General features: G+C 60.1%; 1 non-coding gene across 1 annotated transcript; it reads right to left on the reverse strand.

Annotated features, from left to right (window-relative positions):
• Positions 1-3,834: 3,834 nt before the first annotated feature.
• Positions 3,835-3,953, reverse strand: LOC131866879 (5S ribosomal RNA). The gene has a single exon (XR_009365478.1). It is a non-coding gene; the product is annotated as a 5S ribosomal RNA (ribosomal RNA).
• Positions 3,954-15,000: the final 11,047 nt, after the last annotated feature.

Raw genomic sequence — 15,000 nt, forward strand, 5'->3', positions numbered from 1 at the left:
CTGGAAATTAGTGAAGGCAGCGCATCAAAGGTGCGCAACGCTGGTGCGAACCTGGGAGCGCTCCGATGTGTGCTCCAAGGTGCGGCGTGCACGAAGTCGGACCCCGGTTTGCCCCGGGTGCGCACCTCGCGTGCACCTTGGTGCGCACACCTTGGCTGGGTTGCGCGCCCTGGTGGGCACCATGGTGCGCACCAAGGAGCGCTCCGAAGTGTGCTCCAAGGTGCGGCGTGCACGAAGTCGGAGCCCGGTTTGCCCCGGGTGCGCACCTCGCGTGCACCTTCGCCGCGGTGGGCACCATGGCGTGCACGAAGTCGGAGCCCGGTTTGCCCCGGGTGCGCACCTCGCGTGCACCTTCGCCGGGGTGGGCACCTTGGTGTGCAGACCTTGGCTGGGTTGCGCGCCCTGGTGGGCACCATGGTGCGCACCAAGGAGCGCTCCGAAGTGTGCTCCAAGGTGCGGCCTGCACGAAGTCGGAGCCCGGTTTGCCCCGGGTGTGCACCTCGGGTGGGCACCTTGGTGCGCATGCCTTGCCTGGGCTGCGCACCAGGGCGGGCTCAAGATGGCACCCGCGTTCCTTTTTTTTCACTATCTTTCAAAACGGAAATTTTAAAATCTCATTTTTTTTTGCCTTTTTCTGGAAATTAGTGAAGGCAGCGCATCAAAGGTGCGCACCTCGCTGCCCACCACGGTGCGCAACGCCGGTGGGCACCCGGGAGTGCTTCGAAGTGTGCTCCAAGGTGCTGCGTGCACGTTGTCGGAGCCCGGTTTGCCCCGGGTGCGCACCTCGCGTGCACCTTCGTCGGGGTGGGCACCTTGGCTGGGTTTGCCCCGGCTGCGCTCCGAAGCGGGGTTATTGGAGCGCCGCCTCTTTTTTTGTCGGAGCGTTTGGTGGGGTTTCTCGCATTGGCTCTTCCGAGGCCCGGTTGCCACCCTGGCGCGCACGAAGTCGGAAGTAGGGTTAATTGCCCGGGTGCGCACCTTTGCCAGGGTGGGCACCTTACCTGGGCTGCGCACCAGGGCGGGCTCAAGATGGCACGCGCGTTCCGTTTTTTTCACTATCTTTCAAAACGGAAATTTTAAAATCTCCTTTTTTTTTTGCCTTTTCTGGAAATTAGTGAAGGCAGCGCATCAAAGGTGCGCACCTCGCTGCCCACCTTGGTGTGCTCTGAGGTGCGCACCCGGGAGCGCTACGAAGTGTGCTCCAAGGTGCGGCGTGCACGTTGTCGGAGCCCGGTTTGCCCCGGGTGCGCACCTCGCCTGCACCTTGGCCGGGGTGGGCACCTTGGCTGGGTTTGCCCAGGGTGCGCTCCGAAGCGGGGTTACTGGAGCGCCCCCTCTTTTTTTGTCAGAGCGTTTGGTGGGGTTTCTCGCATTGGCTCTTCCCAGGCCCGGTTGTTGGGTGCGCTCCCACCCTGGCGCGCGCGAAGTTGGAAGTTGGGTTAATTGCCCGGGCGCGCACCTTCGCCAGGGTGGGCACCTTGGTGCGCACACCTTGGCTGGGCTGCGCACCAGGGCGGGCTCAAGATGGCACCAGCATTCCCTTTTTCTCACTATCTTTCAAAACGGAAATTTTAAAATCTCGTTTTTTTTTTGCCTTTTATGGAAATTAGTGAAGGCATCGCATCAAAGGTGCGCACCTCGCTGCCCACCTTGGTGTGCTCCGAGGTGCCCACCACGGTGCGCAACGCCGGTGCGAACCCGGGAGCGCCCCGATGTGTGCTCCAAGGTGCGGCGTGCACGAAGTCGGACCCCGGTTTGCCCCGGGTGCGCACCTCGCGTGCACCTTGGTGCGCACACCTTGGCTGGGTTGCGCGGCCTGGTGGGCACCATGGTGCGCACCAAGGAGCGCTCCGAAGTGTGCTCCAAGGTGCGGCGTGCACGAAGTCGGAGCCCGGTTTGCCCCGGGTACGCACCTCGCGTGCACCTTCGCCGGGGTGGGCACCTCGGCTGGGTTGCGCGCCCTGGTGCGCACCAAGGAGCGCTCCGAAGTGTGCTCCAAGGTGCGGCGTGCACGAAGTCGGAGCCCGGTTTGCCCCGGGTGCGCACCTTCGCCGCGGTGCGCACCATGGCGTGCACGAAGTCGGAGCCCGGTTTGCCCCGGGTGCGCACCTCGCGTGCACCTTCGGCGGGGTTGCGCGCCCTGGTGGGCACCATGGTGCGCACCAAGGAGCGCTCCGAAGTGTGCTCCAAGGTGCGGCGTGCACGAAGTCGGAGCCCGGTTTGCCCCGGGTGCGCACCTCGCGTGCACCTTCGGCGGGGTTGCGCGCCCTGGTGGGCACCATGGTGCGCACCAAGGAGCGCTCCGAAGTGTGCTCCAAGGTGCGGCGTGCACGAAGTCGGAGCCCGGTTTGCCCCGGGTGCGCACCTCGCGTGCACCTTCGCCGCGGTGGGCACCATGGCGTGCACGAAGTCGGAGCCCGGTTTGCCCCGGGTGCGCACCTCGCGTGCACCTTCGCCGGGGTGGGCACCTCGGCTGGGTTGCGCGCCCTGGTGCGCACCAAGGAGCGCTCCGAAGTGTGCTCCAAGGTGCGGCGTGCACGAAGTCGGAGCCCGGTTTGCCCCGGGTGCGCACCTCGCGTGCACCTTCGCCAGGGTGGGCACCTCGGTGCGCACACCTTCTCAATGTTTTCTTGCCTTTTCTGGAAATTGGTGAAGGCAGCGCATCAAAGGTGCGCACCTCGGTGTGCTCCGAGGTGCGAACCCGAGAGCGCTCCGAGGTGCCCACGAAGTCGAAAGTCGGGTTAATTGCATTGTTTTCCCCGGGTGCGCTCCGAGGTGCGCAACATCGGCGCGCACCAAGGAGGGCTCCGAAGTGTGCTCCAAGGTGCGCACGATGGCGTGCACCTCTGGTGCGCACGATTCGGAGCTCGGTTTGACCGGGGTGCGCACACCTTGGCTGGGTTGCGCACCTTTTGTGCGCTCCAAGGTGCGCACGAAGTCGGAGCTCGGTTTGCCCCGGGTGCGCACCTTCGCCAGGGTGCGCACCTTGATGCGCACGCCTTGGCTGGGCTGCGCACCTTGGTGGGCGCCATGGTGCGCACCTTTCGTGCGCTCCAAGGTGCGCACGAAGTCGGAGCTCGGTTTGCCCCGGGTGCGCACCTTGGTGGGCGCCATGGTGCACTCCGAGGTGCCCAAGATTGGTGCGCACCAAGGAGCGCTCCGAAGTGCGCTCCAAGGTGCGCGCGAAGTCGAAAGTTGGGTTAATTGTCCGGTTTGCCTCGGGTGCGCACCTTGCGTGCACCTTCGCCAGGGTGGGCGCCTTGGTGCGCACACCTTGGCTGGGCTGCGCACACCTTGGCACCCGCGTTTCCTTCATTTTAAATTTTTTTTTTTTACAATCTCTCAAGTGGGAAATTCTATAATCTCAACTTTTTTTGCCTTTTCAGGAAACTTTTGAATGGAGCGCATCATTGGTGCGCTCCGAAGTGTGCTCCAAAGCTCTCTCCAGCTGCGTGCACCTGCCCCGGCCGCGCACCCGGCCCCGCCCAGCTTCGCTCACCTGTCCCGGGCGTCTGGTGCGGAACCTTAGAGTAAGAAACATCACCGTGCACCTTGGCCAACGTGCGCGACTCGACCGAGCGCGCACTGGCCGAGGTGCACACCGATTTCACCTGGGTGCGCGCGCAGCACCTCGGGCGCACCGGGGTGCGCGCACAACGCCCGGGTTGCACCGTGGCCTGTGTGCTCGGGGCGCCTCGGGTGCGCGCTCGGTGTCGCCCCCGCGCGCGCGGTAGTGCGGGCAGCGCACCCCGGCCCGGCCCGGCCCCGACGAGAACGCAAACGGGCAAAAGGTTTATTCAAATAGCATTGCGACGCCCGGCGAAAAACTAAAAAAGGGTGCAACACCGGGACTTCCCGGGAGGTCACCCATCCCAGTACTACTCCGGCCCAAGCGCGCTTAACTGCGGAGTTCTGATGGGATCCGGTGCACTAACGCTGGTATGATCGCACCCGTTATGAGCTTGTCGCAGTGTGTACTTAGCAAACCGCGACCCACGTGCGAATCCACCCCGGCCACCCACCCCCGTCGAGGTGCACACCCTCCCTCGCGAAGTGCGCCCCGTTCGCCAAGTGTGAGCCCTGCCCGGGTGCGCGCACCTTGCTAGGGCGTCGGGTGTGCACCCGGCCCGGCCTACGTGCGTGCACCTGGAGGGGGCGTCGTGTGCGTGCAGTGTCCCGTCTGCAACGCGGTGCCCACACACCACCTCGGGCGCAACGACCTGCGCTCACATGTGGGCCGAGTGCACCTTGGTGCATGTTCGGGGCGCCTCGGGTGCACGCTCGATCTTGCCCCGGTGCACCAAGGCGCTCGGTTTGCCCCGGGTGCGCACTTGGTGCAAGGTGGGCACCCAAAATAGGGATCAAGCACCAAAACACAAGTTTCGGGATGCAAAATGGGACCCAAGGACCACAAATGCGTTCCAAGACCCATGATGGGTCCACGAGAACAAAAATGTGTTCCGAGACTTAATAAACAAATATTGGGTTTTAGGAGAAGAAACATGCTCTGATGCCCAAAACGAGAATCGACCCCGAAAAGGCCACAGGCCAAAAGTGGGATGCGAGACAAAAAAAAATGGGACCCGAGGACCAAAATTGGGTTCCCAGGTCGAAGACAGGGCAACCGGACAAGAAACGACCTCTAAGGCTCGAAATGAGTCCCGACGACTAAAACTTGACAAGAAGCACCCATCAGGCACCCAACTCGACACCCATGGGATGCCGACCCACCCGGGCTTCCACCTAGCACACCTTGGCACCCACCCACCCTCGCACCCAACCTCGCACCCAACTTAGCACCTTTGAACCCACATTGGCACTCACCCTGACCCTGGCACCTTGGAACCCACATTGGCACTCACCTTGACCCTGGCACCCACCTTTGCACTCACCTTGGGACCCACCCTGGCTCCCACCTCGGCACCCACCCAGACACCCACCTTGGTTCCTTGGCACCCACCTTGGATCCTTGGCACCCACCCCGACACCCACCTTGGCACGCAACTTGGCTACTTGCCACCCACCTTGGCTCCTTGACGCCCACCCCGACAACCACCCCGTGACCTACCCTGGCTAGGGTTGGTGCACACCCACCCTGGTGCCCACCTTGGCACCCACCCTATGACCCACCTTGGCACGCACCTTAGTACCCACCCCGTTACCCACCCTAGGACCCACCCCGTGACCCACCTTGGCCAGGGTGGGTGCACCCACCCTGGTGCCCACCTTGGCACCCACCCATCCTAGCACCCAGCCTGTGACCGGGCTTGGAACCCAACCTTGCACCCGCACCCGTCTTGGCCAGTGTGGGTGCGCACCCATCCTGGCACCCACGTTGTGACACACCCTTTAACCCACGCACCCTAGCACCCACGTTGGCACCCACCTTGGAACCCAACCTAGCAACTTGGCACCCACCCCGTGACCCACCTTGGCATCCACCATAGCAGTCGCCGACTTGGCACCCACCTCGGCACCCACCTTGACACTTGTGGACCCACCTTGCCACTCACCCTAGCATCGACCCATCCTAGCACCCACCCTGGCACCTTTGCACCCTAGCACTCACCCATCCTAGCACCTAACCTGTGACCCACCTTGACACTCACCCTCGCACCCACCTTGGAACCCAACCTAGCACCCACCCACCCTGACACCAACCCTAGCACCTACCCACCCTTGCACCCACCCTGTGACCCATCTTGGCACCCACCCATCCTACCACTCAACCTATCACCCACCTTCTCACCCACCTTGGCATCCACCTTAGCACCCACCCACACTGGCACCTTGGCACCCACCTCGGGCAAGGTGGGTGCACACCCACCCTGGCACCCAATTTAGAACCCACCGAGCATGTTACCCACCTTGGCACCCACATTGCAGCCCACCCTAGTACCCACCCTATGACCCACATTGGCATCCACACCCTAGCACCCAGGCACCTCGACACCCGCCTTGACACCCACCCTAGCACTGAACCTGTGACCCACCTTGGAACTCACCCTAGAACCCACCCACCCTGTGAACCACCTTGGCATCCACCTTAGCACCCACCCACCTTGGCACCCACTCTAGCACTCACCCATCCTAACACCCAACTTGTTACCCACCTTGGCACCCGCCCTCGCGTCCACCTTGAAACCCACCCTAGCACCCACCCACGCAGGAGCCCACCTTGGCACCCAACCTAACACCCACGCATCCTGGCACCCAACTTGTGACCCACCTTGGAACCCACCCTAGTACCCACCTTTGAACCCACTATATCACCAACCCACCTTGGCACCCACCCTATGACCCTCTTTGGAATCCACCCTAGCACGCACCCACCCTGGCACCCACCATGGAGCGCACCCTAGCACCCACCCACCTCGACACGCACCTCAACACCCACCTTGGTGTGCGCACTGCGCCAACCTCTCAAAGACCCTATGTGGTGCGCTCCAAAGTGTACACCTTTGGTGCGCTCCAAGGTGCGCACCTTTGGTGCACACCGAGGTGCACACCAAAGTGTGCACCGAGGTGAGCACCAAAGTGCACTCCAGGGTGCACACCAAGGCGTGCACCTTTGGTGCGGTCAATGCAAACGAATTCGGAAGTTGGGGTCGATGTCCTAATCGCTGCTGCAGACTACACGTATGAGAATCGGACAAATAGCTTTATATAGGGGAGGTGTTGCGTTTGATGGGTCGACTCCCCTGGTTGTGTGCACTGCACCAACTTCAAAGACCCTGTCTTGTTTAAGAAGTCAAAAGTTGGGGTGGATGTCCTAATCATTGCTGCAGTCTACGCATGTATGAGAATCAGACAAATAGCTTATATAGGGGAGGTGTTGCATTCGGTGGGTTGACTCCCCTGGTTGTGCGCACTGCGCCAACCTCAAAGACCCCGCATAGCAGAAGAAGTCGGAAGTCGGATTTTGGTGAGCACCAAGGCGTGCACCTTTGGTGCGGTCAACGCAGACGAATTCAGAAGTTGGGGTGGATGTCCTAATCGTTGTTGCAGGCTACACATGTATGAGAATCAGACAAATAGCTTATATAGGGGAGGTGTTGGGTTTGATGGGTCAACTCCCTTGGTTGTGCGCATTACGCCAACCTCAAAGACCTTGTTTTCGTTAAGAAGTCAAAAGTTGGGGTCAATGTCCTAATGGCTCCTGCAGGCTACACATGTATGAGAATCGGACAAATAGCTTATATAGAGGAGGTGTTGGGTTTGATGGGTCGACTCCCCTGGTTGTGCGCATTACGTCAACCTCAAAGACCTTGTTTTCGTTAAGAAGTCAAAAGTTGGGGTCGATGTCCTAATTGCTCCTGTAGACTACACATGTATGAGAATCAGACAAATAGCTTATATAGGGGAGGTGTTGGGTTTGATGGGTTGACTCCCCTAGTTGTTCGCATTACACCAACCTCAAAGACCTTGTTTTCGTTTAGAAGCCGAAAGTTGGGGTCGATGTCCTAATTGCTCCTGCAGGCTACGCATGTATGAGAATCAGACAAATAGCTTATATAGGGGAGGTGTTGGGTTTGATGGGTCGACTCCCCTGGTTGTGCGCATTGCGCCAACCTCAAAGACCCTGCATTGCGGATGAAGTCGAAAGTCAGAGTTTGGTGTGCTACAAGGTGTGGTCGAAGGTGCTCACCTAGGTGTGCACCTTTGGAGCACAGGAAAAGTGCCCTCCAAAAGTGCGCACCTTTGGAGTGCACAAAAGTGCCCTCCAAAAGTGCGCACCTTTGGAGCGCAGAAAAGTGCCCTCCAAAAAGTGCCCTCCAAAAGTGCGCACCTTTGGAGCGCAGAAAAGTGCCCTCCAAAAAGTGCCCTCCAAAAGTGCGCACCTTTGGAGCGCAGAAAAGTGCCCTCCAAAAAGTGCCCTCCAAAAGTGCGCACCTTTGGAGCGCAGAAAAGTGCCCTCCAAAAGTGCGCACCTTTGGAGCGCAGAAAAGTGCCCTCCAAAAAGTGCCCTCCAAAAGTGCGCACCTTTGGAGCGCAGAAAAGTGCCCTCCAAAAAGTGCCCTCCAAAAGTGCGCACCTTTGGAGCGCAGAAAAGTGCCCTCCAAAAAGTGCCCTCCAAAAGTGCGCACCTTTGGAGCGCAGAAAAGTGCCCTCCAAAAAGTGCCCTCCAAAAGTGCGCACCTTTGGAGCGCAGAAAAGTGCCCTCCAAAAAGTGCCCTCCAAAAGTGCGCACCTTTGGAGCGCAGAAAAGTGCCCTCCAAAAGTGCGCACCTTTGGAGCGCACAAAAGTGCCCTCCAAAAGTGCGCACTTTTGGTGCGCACCAAGGCGCTGGTTCGGTCGTTGCAGGCGAGTTCGGAAGTTGGGGTCGATGTCCTGAGCGGAGGTGCAAACTACACAGGTGTCGGAATCGGACAAATAGCTTATATAGGGGAGGTGTATGCTTCGATGGGTCGACTCCCCAGGTTGAGCGCACCGCGCCAACCTCAAAGACCCTACGGTATGGATGAAGTCGGAAGTTGGGTCCGATGACCAATTCGATTAGTAGGTATGCTCATGAGGTCGGAATTTGGGTCCGATGACCTGCCATGTGCAGGAAGGCGAATGTTGACACTGTGCGTTGCAAGGTGCACACCAAGGCGCTGGTGCGGTCTTTTTAGTCGAGTTCGGAAGTTGGGGTCGATGTCCTGATCGGAGGTGCAAGCTACACAGGTGTGGGAATCGGACAAATAGCTTATATAGGGGAGGTGTATGCTTCGTTGGGTCGACTCCCCGGGTTGAGCGCACCGCGCCAACCTCAAAGACCCTACGGTATGGATGAAGTCGGAAGTTGGGTCCGATGACCGATTCGATATGTAGGCATACTCGCGAGGTCGGAATTTGGGTCCGATGACCTGCCACGTGCAGGAAGGCGAATGTTGGCACTGTGCGTTGCAAGGTGCGCACCAAGGCGCTGGTTCGGTCGTTGGAGGCGAGTTCGGAAGTTGGGGTCGATGTCTTGATCGGAGGTGCAAACTACACAGGTGTGGGAATCGGACAAATAGCTTATATAGGGGAGGTGTATGCTTCGTTGGGTCGACTCCCCGGGTTGAGCGCACCGCGCCAACCTCAAAGACCCTACGGTATGGATGAAGTCGGAAGTTGGGTCCGATGACCGATTCGATATGTAGGCATACTCGCGAGGTCGGAATTTGGGTCCGATGACCTGCCATGTGCAGGAAGGCGAATGTTGGGACTGTGCGTCGCAAGGTGCGCACCAAGGCGCTGGTGCCGTCGTTGCAGTCGAGTTCGGAAGTTGGGGTCGATGTCCTGGTCAGAGGTGCAAACTACACAGGTGTGGGAATCGGACAAATAGCTTATATAGGGGAGGTGTATGCTTCGATGGGTCGACTCCCTGGGTTGAGCGCACCGCGCCAACCTCAAAGACCCTACAGTATGGATGAAGTCGGAAGTTGGGTCCGATGACCGATTCGATACGTAGGCATATTGGCGAGGTCTGAATTTGTGTCCGATGACCTGCCATGCGCAGGAAGGCGGAATTTGGGTCCGATGACCGAGTTGATGGCGTGCCATGCGCAGAAAGGCGGAATTTGGGTCCGATGACCGAGTTGATGTTGATGGCCCGCCATGCACAGGAAGGCGGAATTTGGGTCCGATGACCGATTTGAAGGCGTGCCATACGCAAAAAGGCGGAGTTTGGGTCCGATGACCGAGTTGATATTGATGGCCCGCCATGCGCAGGAAGGCGGAATTTGGGTCCGATGACCTGACATACGCATGGAGTCCGACTCGGGGGCCGATGTTCGATTCGATGACTTGCATTGTGGGTAAAGTCGGAAGTTGTGGTCTTTGACCCGATTCGATGACCAGACTTCGGCTGCTTGAGAATCGGACAAATAACTTATATAGGGGAGGTAGTGTTCTCGAGCATCCTCCCCCCGTGCCCGTTTATGTCGATTGATGCTGGTGCTCGACTGGTTGGAGCGCTCGGATGCAAAAATCTTGCACCAGGATTTATCGATTGTGATGGACACGGCAAGTCTCCTGATTGCTATGCAGGAGCTCATCGTGAATCTCTATGCGGCCTTGGTATGGACTCGACCTGCGGAATGGTTCGGCAATGGTAGTCGCTCCAACACGTCCTTGCAATGGCCACAGAGGTGATTCGACTAGAGCTCCAGTCTAGCTTTTGGGTTGCTTGGCGGACTGGTATAGCCGCGATCGAGTTCCGGCCATGAACGTTTTAGATAGCTCTTGGGCTTTCTGGGACGGAAGTCGGAAGTTTGGGCTGTTGTCCGATTTGATGACCATTCTTCGGATGTGTGAGAATCGGACAAATAACTTATATAGGGGACTGTGTTGTCTCACGCAGCCCCCTCCGTGCCCCTCTATCTCGACCGATGTTGGTGCTTGAAAGGGTTGGGATCGCTCGGATTTATAAACGTGCACCACCATTTGTCGAGTGTGAGGGACGCGGCAGGTCTCCTAAATGCTATGCGGGCGCTCTCTGAGAATCTCTATCCGGCCTCGACACAGACTAGTCTTGCTGAATGGTTTGGCACTGGTAGTCGATCCAACACGTCGTTGTTGTGGCCGCCTAGGCGATTCGATTCGAGCCCCCGTCTAGCTTTTGGGTTGCTTGGCGGATTTTGCCCTATCCGCAAGTGAGCTCGGTCCCTAAACGTTCGAGAAACCCGATTGCTATGCGCCGACTCTCTTTCTTGCGAGCCTCCATCTAGCTTTTGGGTCTCTACGGAACGGAAGTCGGAATCTGGGACCGTTGTTTGATTCGACGAGGCAGACTACGGTTGTGCGAGAATCGGACAAATAACTTATATAGGGGAGGTGTTGACTGGAGCATTCTCCCCCGTGCCCCTCTAACTCGACCAATGCTGGCGCTCGAACGGTGGTAGCGCTCGGATTTTCATTGAGCGCCAGCATTGGTCGATTTAGAGGGGCATGCGAGATTCCCGAATGCTATGCGAGGGCTCTAACGGAAATGTCTATTGGTTTCGGTATGGATGCAATTGCGAGTGGTTCGGCAAAGGTAGTCGTTCCGATGCGTCCATGTCGTGGCCAAATCGATAATTCGATTTGAGCCCTCGTATAGCATTTGGGTCTCTCGATGTGATTCCGCATTCCAGTCCCTTTGGGCACTGCTTGAGCCGCATCCCAGGGGGTTCCCTTCCCAATAATCTGCCTCGCAACCCGATTGCTATGCGGTGAGGCTCCTCGGCCGCCTCGGAACTATCTGTGTATCAGACGCATCGCGGGATAAGGGGTTGGCAACGGTAGTCGCCCCAAGCGCGTCCGATGCTTGGACCATTCCGAGGCGGCCCTGAAGCCTCTTCCGTCTAGCCGTTGGGTCCTTCTCGCCGCATCCCTCGCCTCGCACCCCGATTGCTATGCGGTGAGGCTCCTCGGCCGCCTCGGAACTATCTGTGTATCGGATGCGTCGCGGGATAAGGGGTTGTCACTGGTAGTCGCCCCAAGCGCGTCCGATGCTTGGACCATTCCGAGGCGGCCCTGAAGCCTCTTCCGTCTAGCCGTTGGGTCCTTCTCGCCGCATCCCTCGCCTCGCACCCCGATTGCTATGCGGTGAGGCTCCTCGGCCGCCTCGGAACTATCTGTGTATCGGACGCGTCGCGGGATAAGGGGTTGTCATTGGTAGTCGCCCCAAGCGCGTCCGATGCTTGGACCATTCCGAGGCGGCCCTGAAGCCTCTTCCGTCTAGCCGTTGGGTCCTTCTCGCCGCATCCCTCGCCTCGCACCCCGATTGCTATGCGGTGAGGCTCCTCGGCCGCCTCGGAACTATCTGTGTATCGGACGCGTCGCGGGATAAGGGGTTGTCACTGGTAGTCGCCCCAAGCGCGTCCGATGCTTGGACCATTCCGAGGCGGCCCTGAAGCCTCTTCCGTCTAGCCGTTGGGTCCTTCTCGCCGCATCCCTCGCCTCGCACCCCGATTGCTATGCGGTGAGGCTCCTCGGCCGCCTCGGAACTATCTGTGTATCGGACGCGTCGCGGGATAAGGGGTTGTCACTGGTAGTCGCCCCAAGCGCGTTCGATGCTTGGACCATTCCGAGGCGGCCCTGAAGCCTCTTCCGTCTAGCCGTTGGGTCCTTCTCGCCGCATCCCTCGCCTCGCACCCCGATTGCTATGCGGTGAGGCTCCTCGGCCGCCTTGGAACTATCTGTGTATCGGACGCGTCGCGGGATAAGGGGTTGTCACTGGTAGTCGCCCCAAGCGCGTCCGATGCTTAGACCATTCCGAGGCGGACCCGAAGCCTCTTCCGTCTAGCCGTTGGGTCCTTCTCGCCGCATCCTTCGCCTCGCACCCCGATTGCTATGCGGTGAGGCTCCTCGGCCGCCTCGGAACTATCTGTGTATCGGACGCGTCGCGGGATAAGGGGTTGTCACTGGTAGTCGCCCCAAGCGCGTCCGATGCTTGGACCATTCCGAGGCGGACCCGAAGCCTCTTCCGTCTAGCCGTTGGGTCCTTCTCGCCGCATCCCTCGCCTCGCACCCCGATTGCTATGCGGTGAGGCTCCTCGGCCGCCTTGGAACTATCTGTGTATCGGACGCGTCGCGGGATAAGGGGTTGTCACTGGTAGTCGCCCCAAGCGCGTCCGATGCTTGGACCATTCCGAGGCGGACCCGAAGCCTCTTCCGTCTAGCCGTTGGGTCCTTCTCGCCGCATCCCTCGCCTCGCACCCCGATTGCTATGCGGTGAGGCTCCTCGGCCGCCTTGGAACTATCTGTGTATCGGACGCGTCGCGGGATAAGGGGTTGTCACTGGTAGTCGCCCCAAGCGCGTCCGATGCTTGGACCATTCCGAGGCGGACCCGAAGCCTCTTCCGTCTAGCCGTTGGGTCCTTCTCGCCGCATCCCTCGCCTCGCACCCCGATTGCTATGCGGTGAGGCTCCTCGGCCGCCTTGGAACTATCTGTGTATCGGACGCGTCGCGGGATAAGGGGTTGTCACTGGTAGTCGCCCCAAGCGCGTCCGATGCTTGGACCATTCCGAGGCGGCCCCGAAGCCTCTTCCGTGTAGCCGTTGGGTCCTTCTCGCCGCATCCCTCGCCTCGCACCCCGATTGCTATGCGGTGAGGCTCCTCGGCCGCCTTGGAACTATCTGTGTATCGGACGCGTCGCGGGATAAGGGGTTGTCACTGGTAGTCGCCCCAAGCGCGTCCGATGCTTGGACCATTCCGAGGCGGCCCCGAAGCCTCTTCCGTGTAGCCGTTGGGTCCTTCTCGCCGCATCCCTCGCCTCGCACCCCGATTGCTATGCGGTGAGGCTCCTCGGCCGCCTTGGAACTATCTGTGTATCGGACGCGTCGCGGGATAAGGGGTTGTCACTGGTAGTCGCCCCAAGCGCGTCCGATGCTTGGACCATTCCGAGGCGGACCTGAAGCCTCTTCCCTCTAGCCGTTGGGGCTTTCTCGCCGCATCCCTCGCCTCGCACCCTGATTGCTATGCTGTGAGGCTCCTCGGCCGCCTTGGAACTATCTGTGTATCGGACGCATCGCGGGATAAGGGGTTGGCAGTGGTAGTCGCCCCAAGCGCATCCGATGCTTGGACCATTCCGAGGCGGCCCTGCAGCCTCTTCCGTCTAGCCGTTGGGGCCATCTCGCCGCATCCCCCACCTCGCACCACGATTGCTATGCGGTGAGGCTCCTTGGCCGCCTCGGAACTATCTGTGTATCGGACGCATCGCGGGATAAGGGGTTGTCACTGGTAGTCGCCCCAAGCGCGTCCGATGCTTGGACTATTCCGAGGCGGCCCTGCAGCCTCTTCCGTCTAGCCGTTGGGGCCATCTCGCTGCATCCCCCACCTCCTCGGCCGCCTCGGAACTATCTGTGTATCGAACGCATCGCGGGATAAGGGGTTGGCAGTGGTAGTCGCCCCAAGCGCGTCCGATGCTTGGACTATTCCGAGGCAGCCCTGCAGCCTCTTCCGTCTAGCCTTTGGGGCCATCTCGCCGCATCCCTCGCCTCGCACCCCGATTGCTATGCGGTGAGGCTCCTCGGCCGCCTGGGAACTATCTTCGTATCGGACGCATCGCGGGATAAGGGGTTGTCACTGGTAGTCGCCCCAAGCGCGTCCGATGCTTGGACTATTCCGAGGCGGCCCTGTGGCCTCTTCCGTCTAGCCGTTGGGGCCATCTCGCCGCATCCCCCACCTCGCACCCCGATTGCTATGCGGTGAGGCTCTTCGGCCGCCTTGGAACTATCTTCGTATCGGACGCATTGCGGGATAAGGGGTTGTCACTGGTAGTGGCCCCAAGCGCGTCCGATGCTTGGACTATTCCGAGGCGGCCCTGCAGCCTCTTCCGTCTAGCCGTTGGGGCCATCTCGCCGCATCCCCCACCTCGCACCCCGATTGCTATGCGGTGAGGCTCCTCGGCCGCCTTGGAACTATCTTCGTATCGGACGCATCGCGGGATAAGGGGTTGTCACTGGTAGTCGCCCCAAGCGCGTCCGATGCTTGGACTATTCCGACGCGGCCCTGTGGCCTCTTCCGTCTAGCCGTTGGGGCCATCTCGCCGCATCCCCCACCTCGCACCCCGATTGCTATGCGGTGAGGCTCCTCGGCCGCCTTGGAACCATCTTCGTATCGGACGCATCGCGGGATAGGGGGCTGTCACTGGTAGTCGCCCCAAGCGTGTCCGATGCTTGGACCATTCCTAGGCGGCCCTGAAGCCTCTTCCGTCTAGCCGTTGGGGCCTTCCCGCCCCATCCCTCGCCTCGCACCCCCGATTGCTATGCGGTGAGGCTCCTCGGCCGCCTTGGAACCATCTGTGTATCGGACGCATCGCGGGATAAGGGGTTGGCACTGGCAGTCGCCCCAAGCGCGTCCGATGCTTGGACCATTCCGAGGTGGCCCTGAAGCCTCTTCCGTCTAGCCGTTGGGGCCTTCCCGCCCCATCCCTCGCCTCGCACCCCGATTGATATGCGGTGAGGCTCCTCGGCCGCCTTGGAACTATCTGTGTATCGGACGCATCGCGGGATAAGGGGTTGGCACTGGTAGTCGTCCCAATCGCATC

Source organism: Cryptomeria japonica, unplaced genomic scaffold (genome assembly GCF_030272615.1).
Source record: "Cryptomeria japonica unplaced genomic scaffold, Sugi_1.0 HiC_scaffold_156, whole genome shotgun sequence".
Taxonomy (NCBI): Eukaryota; Viridiplantae; Streptophyta; class Pinopsida; order Cupressales; family Cupressaceae; genus Cryptomeria; species Cryptomeria japonica.